Source organism: Felis catus, chromosome B2, assembly GCF_018350175.1.
Source record: "Felis catus isolate Fca126 chromosome B2, F.catus_Fca126_mat1.0, whole genome shotgun sequence".
NCBI classification, from domain to species: domain Eukaryota; kingdom Metazoa; phylum Chordata; class Mammalia; order Carnivora; family Felidae; genus Felis; species Felis catus.
Window position 1 is genome coordinate 27,768,755 of NC_058372.1, and position 17,783 is coordinate 27,786,537.

Genomic DNA, 17,783 nt, shown 5'->3' on the forward strand with positions numbered 1-17,783 from the left:
TTTTTTTTTGTTTTTTCTGCCACCCAGTCTGTGATACTTATTATGGCAGCCCTAGCAAACCAATATACATTCTTTAAAAATAAAACACTTACCAACCACCTACCAAATTAACACAATTTGTACTCATAAACACACAATTTCTTGTTTCTTTGGAGGACATAATTTCTGGAACATAATTTCATAAATAGAAATCATATTTCACTTTGTTACTAAATCAAATTTCACCTGAAAAGCTATTTTAAAAAAATTATCTATTGTTAAAAGCATTCTGGGTTGAGTTTGTGTTATTATAACAGAAATAGATCTGTTATTCAACAAAGCAACCAAATTGATAAAACACCAATATGCTAAAATAATTATCTCTAAAATATATGTATAGTCCATAGTAATTTTCTTCAATTAAACCTTTGATAAATTACAGTTGTTTTTAAGCTCTTGGCTCTCAGGTATTCTTCATATACATTGCCAGTTTGGCCTTATTATTCTGTTTCTTATATCTCTTATAATTAAGCCATCCAGCCTGGGCATACATTTCCCATTATAGATAGCTTTATACTTAGAGACACATTTTTAATCAGTGATGCATAAGAAGTGTTAGCATTTTCTTTTCTGTTTTGACATTTTCTTATCATCCTGGCAGTTCTCCCCATATCCCCTGTAGTTCCACTCTTTGCTGTCTTTGGAACCATTTTGAGGAGAAAAGAGACACGAAGCTCAGCAAACACCAAGCCAAAGGCTTATTTTGCAGGGTGTGAAGTCTCATCCCCTCCCCTTTCAGGATCTGAGGACAGCACCCAACTTCATCCTGAAGACCAGATGGAGCCCTGCTTCCCTAATATTTTTTTTTTTGGCCCTGTATTGGTTGACCACCATGAGCACTCTTTTCTTCTAGACTTCGCCTACCTTCTTATCGAGTCTTGTCTCATCCTAGGGCCAGTGTGGGAAGAGGAGTGAACCCTGAACTGCAATCCAGTGACCTGAAAGGGGCCCAGGGCACCTATGTTGCAAAACAGGACAATAAATCTGAAAATATTTTGTCACTAGTCTAATCCCGTTTTCTGTAGTTTTGGTTGTTCTTATGGAGGGTGAGTTGAGAATAAACTACGCCATATAATAAAGTAGGCATATCCCAAGGCCAGCTCTGAAATAAATTCCCACATCAACCTCTTCATTATTGTCTCTGATGATTGCTTGCTGACACCATACCAAAAACAAACAAAAGAAGTCATTTAAAGACCTCTGCTTACTCCTCCTTCTGATAAAGGATTATGTTCTTTCTTGTTTACCTGTTTCTTTCCCAATATTTTGCATTGTTTAGAGGATGTGTTCAGTGGGATCAAGGTTATACAGTTTATAAAGAAGAGAGAACCTCGGAACACAAACTATATTTAAGGTGAGTTACAGGTGAACAGTTTCCAATTACTTTCTTTGCTTGTCATAGTTTAAAACATTAAATCATCTCTCAACAATTCCCTGCAGTTTGCCATTGTCTCCTCATACCTCCACCCCTGGGACTCATGAGTCTCAGCCTCAGATTCCCAGCTTCAGACCATCTTTGTGTGGCAGGATGTGTTAAGTCAGCTTCCTCAGAAAGAGATTCTGACCAACTTGGCCTTTTGTTCTGAATTTCGGGGTCTCTCTCTTTTCTTATCCTTTGTCTTTATCATTGTAGAAAATGAACTTTATTTTAATCTTTTTTTGATGCTATAATACATTACCTAGTACATCGTTCTAAGGAAACAAATATGTGAAAAATAGGTCTCCAATGCACAGCTTTTCAGAACGATGCTGTTGTTCTGCTCCACTAGGGGCACCCAGTTTCTTGTGTATTTTTCCAGAGATATTCTATTAACATTAAACAATGATATCTTATTTTGATAGATTGGAATTTTCATCTACATTGTTGTCTTAGGAATCAGAAAGCTCTTACCAACATGAGGAATTAAGTAACAGTGTGATTATTCATAATAGGAACACAGTTTTTGTCTTATCATTTTGGTCTCAAGCATGAGCCATCAGCCTTGTGAATCTTACTAATAAAACAGATGGCTCCATTGACTTTCGTTATGCCACATTTTCATTGTACAGGCTGGCAAAGGATATAGATTCTTGCATGTTCCTTGACCACAAATATTAGAACTACCCTGATATGGATTGATTGCTCTCCATTCCTGGTGCACAGCAGTAATTATTAAATACACAATCACCAAGATTCCTTTCATCACACTCTGGAACTAGATATCCAGTTTTCTGAGTTCCATGTATTTCTTTTTGTTTGTTTATTGGCTTTATTTGGTGGAGCACATTTACATTACCTTCTTTAAAACGGGTCTGAAAGGATATCTTTCTTCTCCCACTGAACTGATAGTTTGGCTGGAAATACAATTTTAAATTGAAAATCATTTTCCTTCAGAATTTTAAAAACATTGTTTCTTTGTAATCTACTACTCAACGTTACAGTTGGGTAAAAAATTAACCCAAATTCTTTTTTTTTTTTTTAGAGTTTATTTATTTTAAGAGACAGTGCTTGAATGGGGGAGGGGCAGAGAGAGAGGGAGAGAGAATCCCAAGCAGGCTCCACTGACAGTGCAGAGCCCAACATGGGGCTCAATCCAACAAACTGTGAGATCGTGACCTGAAGCTAAATCAAGAGTCAGACAGATGGATTCTTAACCCACTGAGCCACCAAACAGCCCCCAAATTAAGCTGAATTCTAGTTCCTTTTCCTTTCTTGTGACCTGTTGGTGGTATTATTGCTGCTGGTTTGGGTTTCTTTCTGGAAGGTTTTAGGACATTTTGTCATCATTGCTTTGAAATTTCAAAATGCTTTGGCTTGATGTGGATCTACTTTCATGAATCATTTTGGGTTTAGTGTCTTTCTCAGTCCAGAAACTTGTATACTTCAGTTCTAGGGAACTATTAAAATTCCTTCATTGATGTTTCTTCCCCCTATTTTCTCTCTGCTTTTTGGAAATTCTGTTATTTTAATGTTGAACATATAATTTTCTTAACTTTTCTTTCTTGTTTGGTACATTTTGTTCTACATAACTTAATTTTTTAAGCTATGTGTTATTTTTAAATTTTCATTATTTCATTAAATTTTTTTCAATTGTGAAATACACGTAACATAAATTTTGTCATCATACCCATTTTTAAGTATACAGTTCAGTTGCATTATGTATATTCATATTGTTTTGCAACTATCACTACCATCCATCTCCAAAACTGTTTTTGTCTTGTGAAACAGAAATTATGAACTTATTGAATGCAAACTCCTCATTTCATCTTCTCTCCAGGCCCTGGAGCCCCATTCTACATTTTTATCTCTTTGAATTTGACTACTCTAGGGACCTCATGGAATCATACAGTACTTGTTCTTTTGTGACTGGCTTATTTCACTGAGCATAGTGTCCTGAAGTGTTCATCTATGTTAGAGTATGTATCAGAATTTCCTTCTCCTTGAAGGCTGAATAATATTCTGTTGTTTGTATATATCATATACTTTGTTATCCATAATATGTAAGGGAACACTTAAGTTGCTTCCACCTTTTTTCTATTGTAAATAATGTTGCTATAGAGACAGGTATACAAATATCTCTTCACTACCCTGCTTTCAATTCTTGGGGTACATAAAAGTAGAGTTGCTTAATCATATAGTAGTTATATTTTTAATTTTTTGAGGAAACTTCATGGTTTCCACAGTGGCTAAACTATTTGTATAACAGTGTTGAAGGGTACTAACATCTCCACATCTTCATCAATATTTGTTTTTTTCAGTTTTTTTTTTTGATAGTAGCCTTTCTAGTTCCTTAAATGGTCACACTAGTTTATTAATTTGAAATTCTTCTTTTTTTCATATCAGCATTTATTGCTATAAGTTTCCCTCTCAGAACTGCTTTCACGTGTTTTGATGTGCTGTGATTTCACTTTCACTCATCTCTAAGTATTTTCTAACTTTCCTTGTGATTTTTTCTCTTTTTTTCTTTTTTTAAAATGTTTTTATTTATTTTTGAAGGAGAGAGAGAGACAAAGAGTGAGCTGGGGAGGAGAAGAGAGAGAGGAAGCCATAGAATTTGAAGCCAGCTCCAGGCTCTGAGCTGCCAGCACAGAGCCCAATGTGGGGCTCAAACCCACGAACCGTGAGATCACGACCTGAGCCGAAGTCGGACACTCAACTGACTGAGCCACCCAGGTGCCCCGTGATTTTTTCTTTGATCTGCTAATTCTTTAAGAGTGTACTGATGAGTTTCCACAAAATCTGATTTTCCAGTTTTCCTTCTATTATTACTTTCTAAGTTCATCTCTGTGACCAGAGAAGATATTTTCTATGATATCTAAACCAATCAGACTTAATCTGTGGCCTAAGTTATGATCTATCCTGGAGAATGTCATGTGTACTTGAGAAGGATGTCTCAATAGATTCAGCAGTACAGGATGTTTGTTTTGGTCCCACAGGGCATTTCAGTCATTTGGGTTGTTTCAGTTGCACAAGTTCTTTGAATTTTGCAAGTAATTTCTGTTGCACAGGTAGAACTACTAGTCATCAATGTCCATCCTGACCCAGAATGAAACAGTTGCTGTGATGGTTGACCAGAAACTGAGGCCTGTCTTTAAGCTCCATTTCTCTTTGTGTATCCATCACGTTACACTTAGTGTGAGTGTTTGAGTGCTTTAATGTTTTTCCAGTGTTTCATAGCATTATTTCTAAAATGTTTTCAGTTTGGCCAAACCCCAAATGTATTTTTGCCAAACGTCTTCTTCTTCAATCTGCCTACATTTCAAAGAAAATTTGAGCCATCTGTTTCTGTTTCATTGGCTTCACTGTTGAAAATTCTCTTTGGTAGGAACTAAGTGCAAGAAGTCTTAAATCTCTGCTAAAACCTTCCACACCCTTCTCTGAAGCACTTCATAATAAAAGGGTCTGCAGAATCAAGTTCTTTTTTGAACATTATTTTGACTAAATGCCTTCCTCATTTCTACTCACATCACACACCTGCTCACCAGTGAAATGTTAATTGGTAGATGAGTCCAGGGGGGCCAGGGCCCTTTTAGAATGAATGAGTCACTGGTCCAGATTACCTACTTCTTTTTTCCATGCTTAACCTACTCTGTGTTGCTTAGGGGATTTATTTCAAGATAGTACAGACGGCATTTCTTTTCTACATACTTTTCTGTATTTGAATAAATGCTCCAAATATAGATGTCATTTTTTATTATGTTAAAAACGAAAAGTAGAAGAATATAATGACAGTGCAGTTCTTATTTTAAGCAAAATAAGCACAAATACATAATGAGAAGTACTTTATTTCCCACTAAGTTAATATCATTTATTAAGTATAGAAGGAACGTGGGATCAAACGGTATGTATATTTTTATTCCCTGGATTTTCTTTATTCAAATTATATCATGAACACTGTTATTAAACCTAATACTCAAAAACAGGATTTTATAGCTCTATAGTATTTAATTACACAATTATCCCTTAAAATGTTTCTATTTTTTTAATTTTTTGTTTTTATTTTTTTTAAATATAATTTATTGTCAAAGTGGTTTCCATACAAAACCCAGTGCTCATCCCAACAAGTGCCCTCCTCCCTGCCCATCACCCACTTTCCCCTCTCCCCCCCATCTACCCTTAGTTTGGTCTCAGTCCTTAAGAGTCTGTTATGGTTTGCCTCCCTCCCTCTCTATAATTTTTCCCCCTTCCCCTCCCCCATGGTCTTCTGTTACATTTCTCAAGATCCACATATGAGTGAAAACATATGGTATCTGTCTTTCTCTGCCTGACTTATTTCACTTAGCATAATACCCGCCAGTTCCATTCTTGTTGCTGCAAATGGCATGATTTCATTCTTTCTCATTGTCATGTAGTATTCCATGGTATATATAAACCACATCTTCTTTATCCATTCATTAGTTGATGGACATTTAGGCTCTTTCCATAATTTGACTATTGCTGAAAGTGCTGCTATACACATTGGGGTACATGTGTCCCTATGGATCAGCACTCCTGTATCCTTTGGGTAGATTCCTAGCAGTGCTATTGCTGGGTCATAGGGTAGGTCTAGTTTTAATTTTTTGAGGAACCTCTACACTGTTTTCCAGAATGACTGCACCAGTTTGTATTCCCACCAACAGTGCAAGAGGGTTTCCGTTTCTCCACATCCTCGCCAGCATCTATAGTCTCCTGATTTGTTCATTTTAGCCTCTCTGACTCATGTGAGATGATATCTCAGTTTGCTTTTGATTTGTATTTCCCTGATGATGAGTGACATTGAGCATCTTTTCATGTGTCTGTTGGCCATCTGGATATCTTCTTTGAAAAAGTGTCTATTCATGTCTTTTGCTCATTTCTTCACTAGATTATTTGTTTTTTGGGTGTGGAGTTTGGTGAGCTCTTTATAGATTTTGGATACTAGCCCTTTATCCGATATGTCATTTGCAAATATCTTTTCTGATTTTGTTTGTTGACTTTTAGTATTGTTGATTGTTTCTTTTGCAGTGCAGAGGCTTTTTATCTTGATGAGGCCCCAATAGTTCATTTTTGCTTTTAATTCCCTTGCCTTTGGAGATATGTCGAGCAAGAAATTGCTGCTGTGGAGGTCAACGAGGTTGTTTCCTGCTTTCTCCTCTAGGGTTTTGATGATTCCCTATCTCACATTCAGGTCCTTCATCCATTTTGAGTTTATTTTTGTGTATAGTGTAAGAAAGTGGTCTAGTCTCATTCTTCTTCATGTTGCTGTCCAGTTCTCCCACCACCATTTGTTAAAGAGACTTTTTCCCATTGGATACTCTTTCCTGCTTTGTCAAAGATTAGTTGGCCATACATTTGTGGGTGCAATTCTGGGGTCTCTATTCTATTCCATTGGTCTAAGTGTCTGTTTTTGTGCCAATACCATGCTGTCTTGATGATTACAGCTTTGTAGTAGAGGGTAAAGTCTGGGATTGTGATGCCTGCTGCTTTGTTTTCTTCTTCAAAGTTACTTTGGCTATTTGGGGCCTTTTGTGGTTCCATACAAATTTTAGGATTGTTTGTTCTAGCTTTGGGAAGAATGCTGGTGCAATTTTGATTGGTATTGCATTCAATGTGTAGATTGCTTTGGGTAGTATTGACATTTTAACAATATTTATTCTTTCAATCCATGAGCATGGAATGTTTTTCCATTTCTTTGTATCTTCTTCAACTTCCTTCATAAGCTTTCTATAGTTTTACTATACAGATCTTTTACATCTTTGGTTAGGTTTATTTTATGGATCTTGGTGTAATTGTGAATGGGATCAGTTTCTTTAATTCTCTTTAATGTTGCTTCATTATTGGTATATAAAAATGCAACCAATTTTTGTACATTGATTTTGTATCCTGCATCGTTGCTGAATTAATGGATCAGTTCTAGCAGACTTTTCATGGAGTCTGTTGGGTTTATTAAGTATAGAAGGAACATGGGATCAAACTGTATGTATATTTTTATACCCTGCATTTTATTTATTCAAATTATATCATGAACACTTTTATTAAACCTAATCCTCAAAAACATGATTTTATAACTCTATAGTTTTAAATGAGTATCCTTTAAACTGCTTCCATTTTTAAATTTTTTTTTAATATATGAAATTTATTGTCAAATTGGTTTCCATACAACACCCAGTGCTCATCCCAAAAGATACCCTCTTCAATTCCTAGCACCCACCCCTCCTCCCTCCCACCCCCTATCAACCCTCAATTTGTTCTCAGTTTTTAAGAGTCTCTTATGCTTTGGCTCTCTCCCACTCTAACCTCTTTTTTTTTTCCTTCCCCTCCCGCATGGGTTTCTGTTAAGTTTTTCAGGATCCACATAAGAGTGAAAACATAGGGTATCTGTCTTTCTTTGTATGGCTTATTTCACTTAGCATAACACTCTCCAGTTCCATCCACGTTGCTGCAAAGGGCCATATTTCATTCTTTCTCATTGCCATGTAGTACTCCATTGTGTATACAAACCACAATTTCTTTATCCATTCATCAGTTGATGGACATTTAGGCTCTTTCCATAATTTGGCTATTGTTGAGAGTGCTGCTATAAACATTTTTTAAATGTTTATTTATTTTTGAGAGAGAGAGAGAGAGAGAGCGTGAATGGGCAAGGGGCAGACAGAGAGGGAGACACAGAATCCAAAGCAAACTCTAGCTGCGCTGATAGCTCAGAGCCTGATGCGAAGCTCAAACTCATGAACCTCAAGATAATGACCTGAGCTGAAGTCGGATGCTTGACTGAGCCACCTAGGTGCCCCTAAAGTGTTTCCATTTTTTTATCTTTATAAATACACTCTGGAGGCGTCAATTTATATAAATCTGTAACCATATTTTTGATAACTTCCAGGGAATAGATTCTTAGAACTGAGATTGCTAGGATAAAGGGTATAAATATTCTCAAATTACTCTTCATAAGGCTCATTATCTGTTTTAAAGCTTTTAGAATAATTTATTTAAAATTTTCTGTAGAAATTAGACATTTAAGTTTTTGTGAATTTATCCTATTACAAATAACGAAAACCAATTTTGAAGCACATTTATTTTAATCACTGATAGAGCATAAAATATTATCTATTTTCTGATTCTCTCTAGCATATTTAAGAAAAAATAAAAGAAAAATAATTATTTTCATTTAAAAAGATAACTGGGGTGCCTGGGTGACAGATTAAGTCACTCAATCGGTTAAGTGTCTGACTTCGGCTCAGGTCATAATGTCATGGTTTGTGAGTTTGAGCCCCATGTCTAGGTCTGTCTGTGCGGACTGCAGAGCCTGGAGCCTGCTTCAGATTCTTTCTCTCTCTCTCTCTCCCTCTCTCTCTCTCTCTTTCTCTCTCTGCCCCTCCCCCTCTCCCCCCTCTTTGTCTCAAAAGTAAATAAAATCATTTAAAAAATGATTTTACTCTCTTAAAAAAATACTCTCTTAAAAAAATAAAGAATAAAAAGATAACTTTTGATCTCCAATGAGGAAACTAACCCTATTAGGGTTAATTGGTGATTAGGCCAAAAGAATCATGTCAAGAAAAAAAAATAATATCTTCATCTAATAATATATTTTAAGGTGGATCTGGAAACAGGATGCTATGAATCATAGACTTATGGTTCAGAAGGGCTTGTGATAGAAAAGTTTATAATTACATGGAGGCAAATGACATAGAAGGAAAGAAACAATCCATAAACCAATAGAGTAGAATGCAATTAAAACAAATAATAATAATAATAGTTGTCAAAATAAAATTATGATGGAAAATGACAAAGTAAAGAAAAAACTATAGAACAGGCCTTAACAAAAATCAGAATTTGAATTAACATATGTAGATAATCTGGGGTACAAAATTCAGATTTTGATGACATATATCCTGAAACCTAGAGGGCAACAAGGTAGCTGAATATTTTAATGACTGAAGAATCAGGACAAAGTTTGGTACACGAGAAAAACAGGGCAACTGTTTTTCTGAAAGCAAAACAAAACTGAAAAACACAAGGGTAATGTTGTGAATTATAGAGCAGCAAGTCAGCCTACAGATTCCAGCTATACCATAGCAAAGAGGGAGAAAGAGAAAAAATGGCTTTTATGGATATAACACTAGAATTTAAATAACAAGAACAAGATGACAGCCTTGAGTCCTTTTTGGCATATGACTTAACTTTTCTGAGTCTCCATTTTTAAGTTTCTAGTGTGTAATTACTAAAATATACTCCACTTGCCACACAAAATTTCTGTTAGGATGTAAGCTGTTTAGTGCCACATCAATACAAAATGTTTTCATGTCTCTCATCTGAAGATCAGGGAGAGCTTTGAGAGTTACCAACACTAAAAGACTTTAGATGTGACCCAGAGAACAGAGTTAGCCTCTTTAGTCTTTGCACTTTGTTGGCCCAGACATGAAACTCAACATCCTTTTGAATTCCTCTGACTAACCCATTCTTAACAAAAGTATCAGTAAACAATGTCATCTTTATTAAGATCCTTGATGTGGAGATGAAGGTGAGCCATCCAGCCCACATCAAACAGTATAACAAGTCCCAATTGCAGCACTTCTGTCCCCAAGTTCTGTCTCACTGTTCAGTTGGTCCTTATTCCTTCTTCCCTTATTGCCTGTCTTACTGGGTCTTCCTCTGGCTCCTTTCCCCTTTTCCTCTCCCTGTGTCACTGTCAGAGCAATTCAGCTTTCTCACTTACTGCTCCCAGGATTATATACTGAATCTCTTCAAGATGCTCTGGAATGCCACACCCTTCCCATTAATGGGATACACTCTCTTTAGAAAGCAATTGGGATAATGAAACAAAAACTAATAGCTAATAAAAAATAAATAAAAAAATGCTTTTTATAGAAAACAAAACACTAAAAATTTTACTATTTTACCAGAACATTACACAAATAATCTGTTTATTAAAAAACTCTTATTGATGTCCAAATGAGGAATAAATAATCAAGTAACACAAACAAGGACATTGGAGGAAAGACTCATGACCAATCACAAGATGAGCCTTGACTATTTGAAACAAAGTTTCCTGAATCTAAGAGTCTCAAGAAATTCTGCTTATGAATGTATATTCTTGTGGGAAAATGATGTACATAGGTGAAAAGTAAATTAACAATACATGTATGAAATAATGGGGTTTTTCAAATGTAAGAGGTATCAAAATGCAGTACCCAACTATTTGTCTAAGAGCTGTGAGTTAGGAGTATATGAAGAGATCATTATGAGCAGGTATCATATAGGAAGCTTCATGAAAGAGGTAGGTGTTAATGGTTCATGAGTAAACAGTGAATGAAAATCAGGGAGAAGAAATTCTGTTAGGAAGCATGATGTGAGAGAAATCACAGACACAGAGAAATTCTGGGGCCAAGAAAGTGTGAGGAGAGAATTTTAGGTACAGGCTTCACCTAAGGAGATGTGAGAGCCAGTGCAGAGTCAGTTCTGCACTGCAAATTCTTAAATGTCAAGCTGGAGCTTATCCTATAGGATTCTCAAAGTCTTCACATTAGTGGTGTATCAAAATGACCATAGGACCTTAGGAAGTTTAGCCTGACAGAAGGTGTAGAATATACACAAGCAGGGACCTTTCAGAAGGTACGAAGATGAGTCAGGAAAGCAGTATAATGCTCTAAACATGAGATGAGGAGGGCCTGGATCCAAGTGAGTGATGGCAGAGGAAACAGAAAATATGGAAAATTTGTGAGATTTGGCAATTGGTTAGATGTGAAGTTGGCAAGATAAAAAAGTAAAGAAAGTATCAAAGATCACCATAGGTGATGAAAAGTGACAGTATCATGATTAGAAATAGAGGTATAGGAAAGGGATGGAGTTGGTAACAAAAGTTTATGAATGAGGCACTGGTTTGTATACCAAATGCACATAGAAAAGTCTGAAAAGTAAGAAAGAAAAGTCAGGAAGAAAATCAGAAAAATATGTCAGGGCCAAAGATCATAGTATGTCTTCCCAGTCCCTCCCCACCCAAATAAGCCATCTGAAGATTTTCTGCTAGAAGATCCATTTGTGTCTGGAGTACCATACCAGGCTGAGAAAGAGGGTCCTTGGAAAATCCACATGGCCCATGGCTTGTGTCTCTGATTCTAGGTCAGGATGTTGTAGAGATGTGTTGTGGTCTCTGCCATAAGGCATCTTGTGGAAACTGCTGAAGTCCAGGTGCCTGAACGTCCCAGTCCAGCTATTTGGAAGCTTCTCCCCATGAATATACTGAGCACTCTACAAGCAAAGTAAGCCAAAAAGGGCAAGGAGAGAAAGGGGAGATCACCTGACAGGTTGAAGTGTTGCGGCCCAGAAGTCCAAGCCTCATGCATCAAACTTTGTAGGAGGAAAAGATAAATTCCTGCTAAAATCACTTATGTTCAAATTTGTTGCTTTTTCCTCACTGAAATGAATCCAGATGGTCTTCTTTGGCTGTTGTATTTCAGTGGAGCTTGTGGCTGAAGTCCTGTGGAATACTTCAAAGGGACCTGAACCCAGGTCAATGACCTTCTTAGAATGCTATCACTTTGATTCGATATCAGGAAAGGCCAATGTTACTATTGCTGTCTCTTTCCAGTGGAAACAGAGTGAAATACCACTTGGTCAGCTAAATCATGCTGTCCTAAACCACTACATCCTCTCAGGAAACCACTCTGGCATGTAAACCATGTGGACAATATTCCAGTTACTTCAAATATTAATTTTTTAATGAACCAAAAAAATCTAAGTTTGTAAATAAAACTAATCTGTTGCCATAGTGTTTCTAGTCTATAACAAGAATAGTTACTGTTTAACAGAACATTTGTGAGGTTTTTTTTAATCATTAAAGCATATCATTTCATGAAACTGCTTTTTAGCCCACCACTGGATATTTTACATTTGAAACTTGTTTGTTTTTTTTTTTTAACTAATCATGTTTACTAAACTGATCTATCTTTTCCCTCCTCTTCTGTTTCAACTTAAAGCTATCTGGAAGGACTTAGAACATCCTTCAAAGTTTGTCTTTAATAGAGGAAAAGAAGTTAAGGAGAAGCATTCTATAGAAGGCAGAGATGAATGATGAGATAACACAACTCACATAGAACAAAGCAACTGCCTGGCAAGACTTGTTGGTCTGTACAAGCATGAAAACAAACCATTAGTATTGTAACAAAAATAGCATTGTATGTAAATGAGAAGCCATAAAGACACACAAACTTGGTCTACCAGGCATCCTGATGAGGACAAGAACATGGTCTTCAAGTATTTGTATCACTTTGCCATGGGTGGTTGTCAAAATGAAAAATCCAGCTTTACTTCAGTTCAAAGAACTCTTGCTATTCTAAACTTGAACACTGATGGAAAAAAGAGATACCTACCACCCCACAGACAAACAACAGTGGATTATTTTTACAAGTCATTGCCTGTGAGCATGTTTTAATGATTTGATAGGAGAAGAATTTTATAACTAATTATGTCTAACTGTTAAGAAGCTAATTTTATATTTTAAAACTCTGCCAATTTACCGTAGTTAAGAAGGCAAGAATAAGACAAATATATAATCATGTAATTTTATATTATAATAGTATAGTATTAAGTTATATGCAGTATGTATTATGATACGTTCTCAGAGTTTTCTATTACTTGTTACTTATAAATCATAATTGTAAATTAATTTCCCCTTTCATTTATTAGTATTATTGTCAATTAAAATTTATTAAGCCAAACTTTTTCAAAGAAAGTCACTCCCTGCTTGTAAAGAGAGCCAATTAAGAAGGTGAATTACATGCCTTTTGCCACTAGGGTACAATTTACAAGTAAATGGTTCAATTTAGTAAGTGATGGTTACAATGTATTCTTGAGAATGAAATGGGGTTAAAAGAATCATTCTGATATTTTTTAGATGGTTGAAAAACCAGAAAGGGTATTTTTACTTACTAAGAGACTCTAGATCAGTACTGTTTAATATAAATAGAACAAGAAAAAGGCAAGTTATGTGTGCAATTTTAGATTTTCTAATTGCCACCTTTTTTTAAAGTAAAGGGAAAAAGTAAAATTAGTTTTAATAGTATGTTTTATTTAACCCAATATATAAAAAATACTATCATTTCAGCATACAATCAATTTAAAAATTATTGATATGTTTCACATTCAAAATCTAGTGTGTATTTTGTACTTAAACATAACTCTATTTAGACTAGCCACATTTAAGGGACTCAATAGCTACCTACGGTTAAGTGGCTACCATAATGGACTAATTCATTCTAAACCAACCAAACTGGTCTCAAGAATATACATAAAATAAAAATGACATCAATTGTTAAAACTATTGATTATTATTTTTTAAATTTATTATGGGAAAAAAAGATTGAGGGAGAGTGATAAGATTAAATATAATTTAAATATTTTGTTTAATTATTATATTAGAGGGAGGCCATGTTTAGAAATAAAACATAGTGATAAATTTCTTATAATAGAAATAACTTGTTCAAAATAATGTTTGCTGTCATTTGTTTTTCATAAAAAAATAAACTATATAAGGAAGCATCTGATCATGATGAGTTGTATACAATATTCTTTTAAAGTTTCAACTTGGGTTGCCTGGGTGGCTTAGTTGGTTAAGAGACTAGATTCTTGGTTTCAGCTCAGGTCATAATCTCACAGTTCCTGAGATCAAACCCTGCATCAGGCTCCAGGCTGACAGCATAGAGCCTGCTTGGGATTCTCTCTCCCCATCTCTCTCTGCTCCTTTCCTGCTTATGTGTGCACATACATGTTCTCTCTCTCTCTCTCTCTCTCTCTCTTTCTAAGCAAATAAATTAAAAAAATTAAAGTTTCAATTCAATCAACTTTTAAGGTAGCTACATTTTAGTGGAAAATAATTTCTAGAATTGTAAATATCAGCAAGATGTCTCTCATTGATGCTTAAGATATAACCTTGAGAGAGCTAGACACCATCATATCTACCTGAAAAAAATTAAAGACTACAATATAAACTAAATAAAAAATGAATAAAACATAATCTTAGGAATAGTGTCTGTGCAAGGTGGTCTCTCATATGTATTTTACCATATTAAATGGTAAATTGGAAGGATTTTATTCCTAGACTTCTATTAAATACAGCAGTTGTCTAGTGGAGAACACATTAGCCACTGGATCAAAGAAGGTTACTTTTACTCTATCTAGTTTATAACCTCTTCACTTGAGGGGATGGCTTCATGGTTTATAACCAAAGATTTGGCACCTGTAAGTTTGACTCAATTCTTACTCATCTCTCCCATCTGTTTCCTATAGTCTTTTAGATGAAACTATGAAAACTGGTACTCAATCCATTGCACATGCTGTTGAAGGGCAGGTCTTATGCCATTTGTTGAATGAGGGAAGAGTGACCAAATCTCTCTAGATACTTGTATATATTTTAAATTATTATGTTTTTGGAGATAACTAGATCTAAAAGAAAAATCCAATCAATTACGTAACCACATTGATATTCCAAAGAACAAATAAGCAAAGGAAACTATTGCTTTGGACTCCACAAAAATCCCAATCTTCAGTATTTCAAAGAACAAAATGACTTATTTATGGGAGGCACTGTAGCAGTGGGACTAGCATAGCCTTGTAATTTAAACAGACTCTGGTTTAAATCCTACATCTGTTATGCACAAATGCATAACTTTTAGCTTTAATGTGACCTGACCCTCAGTTTTCCAATCTATATAACAAGAATAACATTGATGTCACAGAATATTTAGAAAGATTAAATAAGACAGCATAGGTAAAGCACCCAAAATACCACTTGGTACACAGTAAGAAATCAATAAATGGCAACAACTATTAATCATTCATTAATGAACCTAATGACCTTAAACACCTCCCTAAACCATCTGCTTGTGCCAGTCCATTTAATATTTTTAAAACTAACACTGGTCACCGTTGTATATGGTTTAGAGAGGTGGTTCAGAGCTTGCATGCAAAAGTCTCCCTGCCGTGTTTGATTTTTGGCTGTACCACTGACTAGGAATACAACTTCATACAAATCCTTTAACTTTCCCTAACATTCCCTTTTAGAACTATGAAATGGGTATAATAAAAGAACCAACCTATCACTGTTGTAGATAATTAGAAAAGGTTTATTACGATACCTGCCATAAAACCAACAAGCATTTTCTGTGAGCTATTTTCTGGATAGGAGGATTGAGGTTACATTTTTTTTCAAGTATCTAAATGAATCTATACCTTACCAAAGTGATAATACTGGCAGCATTTTTTAGTTCCTATTACTTGAGTTCCTTAAACAGGAACTTACAAATTAGTTCACTCACACTTCTGGTTCATGGCACAGCCAAGGTTGAAATGCAGAGATTGAGCACTTTATATCTATCTATTTAATATGCTAACATGACCACTGATGGCAATATTATCTCCTTGCATCTGAGGAAACTTAGTCTCAGTCTATGGTAGTTTGAAAGTACATAGTACAGCTGAGAGGGAGGCAGTGATTCCAAAACCCATCTTTTTTTTTTTTTTTTTTGCACAGCTCCTCTTTATGACATTGATCTTTCTCCTAAAGAACACCAAAAAATGTGACTTTCAGGGACATGAACTGAAAATGGACTTGGCCACCATTTTATCCATGTTGTGAGGGCTAAATGTTTCTATATTGTGATTATCTTTTTTTTAACTTTTTTTATTTAATTTAATTTTAAACGTTTATTTTTGAGGGGGGGAGGGGCAGAGAGGGGGGCAAAGGATCCAAAGCAGGCTCCACACTGTCAGCAATGAGACTGATGTGGGGCTCGAACTCATGAACCATGAGATCATGACCAGAGCTGAAGTTGGATGCTCAACTGACTGAGCTACCCAGGCACCCCTTGATTATCTTTTTGATAAAATGGTACAGAAAGTGCTCTCCCTGTGGACTTTTCAGTCAAGAAGTTTTAATGTATAAATAGAAACACTGCTAACATTTCTCTACTTCAAAGTGTGATTGCTATATGGGGTAATAGGTGTTCCTCCTTCTCAAAGAGGCAAGTTTTATTAGTTTATACACACACACACACACACACACAAACCTTCCTAGCCTAAGAAAAATTTAAACAGTGAGTAAAAAATCATTAGAAAAATGTATCTCATAACTTTCACTTACCTAGAATCCTAAAAACTAAAACATTTTTAGGGCACCTAGGTGGTTTAGTTCATTAAGCAGTCAACTTCGGCTCAGGTCATGATAAGGTATGTGAGTTTGAACCCTGCCTCGGGCTCTGTGCTGACAGCTCAGAGTCTGGTACTTGCTTCAGAGTCTGTGTCTCCATCCATTTTTTCCCCTCCCGCTCACACTTTGTCTGTCTGTCTCTCTCTCTATCTTAAAAATGAATAAACATTAAGAAAACATTAAGTTTTAAATATTGTATTTCAAGAATATTTAATTTTTTTTAATTTCCTGGAAGAAACCAAGCAAACTTAGTTGGAGACCAGGTAAACCTAATTCTAATATTTCATCATACTTGCCTATTATTGGTGAACTGTTTTTGAGGAAGACCCTAAGAAAAGGAAAGTTCTTCAGTGTTCAGCTGGTGCAGACCTGGAACAGTGCTTTCAAATATGTGTTTCAGAAGCTGTGAGTCAGGTTATTAAAAGTGACCTTGGAGGTAAATGTCTTACTCTTCTGAGGTAAATTATTTTTTAAAGGTACCAAATTCTTAACTGACAGAAAGGGTTCCTTCATGATGAGCTCTAATGATCATCTCTCTAGAAACACAATATGTACAGAGCCCTCCTGGCTCAGTACTGGTTTTCTGTTGCTGCTGTAACAAATTATCACAAACTCGGTGGCTTAAAAACAGCCTGCGTTTATTATCTAAAGTTCTGGAGATCAGAAATCCAGAGTGGATTTCACTGGTTTAAAACCACAGCATTGGCCTGGCTGGCTCTTCCTTGAAGTTCTCAGGAAGAATTCATTTACTTGCCTTTTCCAGCTCCTGAAAGCTGTCCACATTCCTTGGATGCCCCAACCTCTATTTTGGTCTATTTTGTTGTTACATCTTCTTTCTCTGACCCTCCTCCTTCCCTCTTATAAGGACCCTTGTGATTACATTGAGAGCCACCTAGATAATCCAGGTTGATCTTTCCATCTCAAAAAGTGCTAACTTAATCATATCTGCTCTTGATGTAAGGTATTTGCCAGGAAAAATGACAACTCACAAGTTCTAGTGATTAGAATGTGGGTATCTTTGGAGACCATTACTCAGCCAATCACAGAGCCTAAAGGAGAGGGACCAAGGCTGGACCTAGAGCAGACCCTCTGAATAGTAGCCTTCAG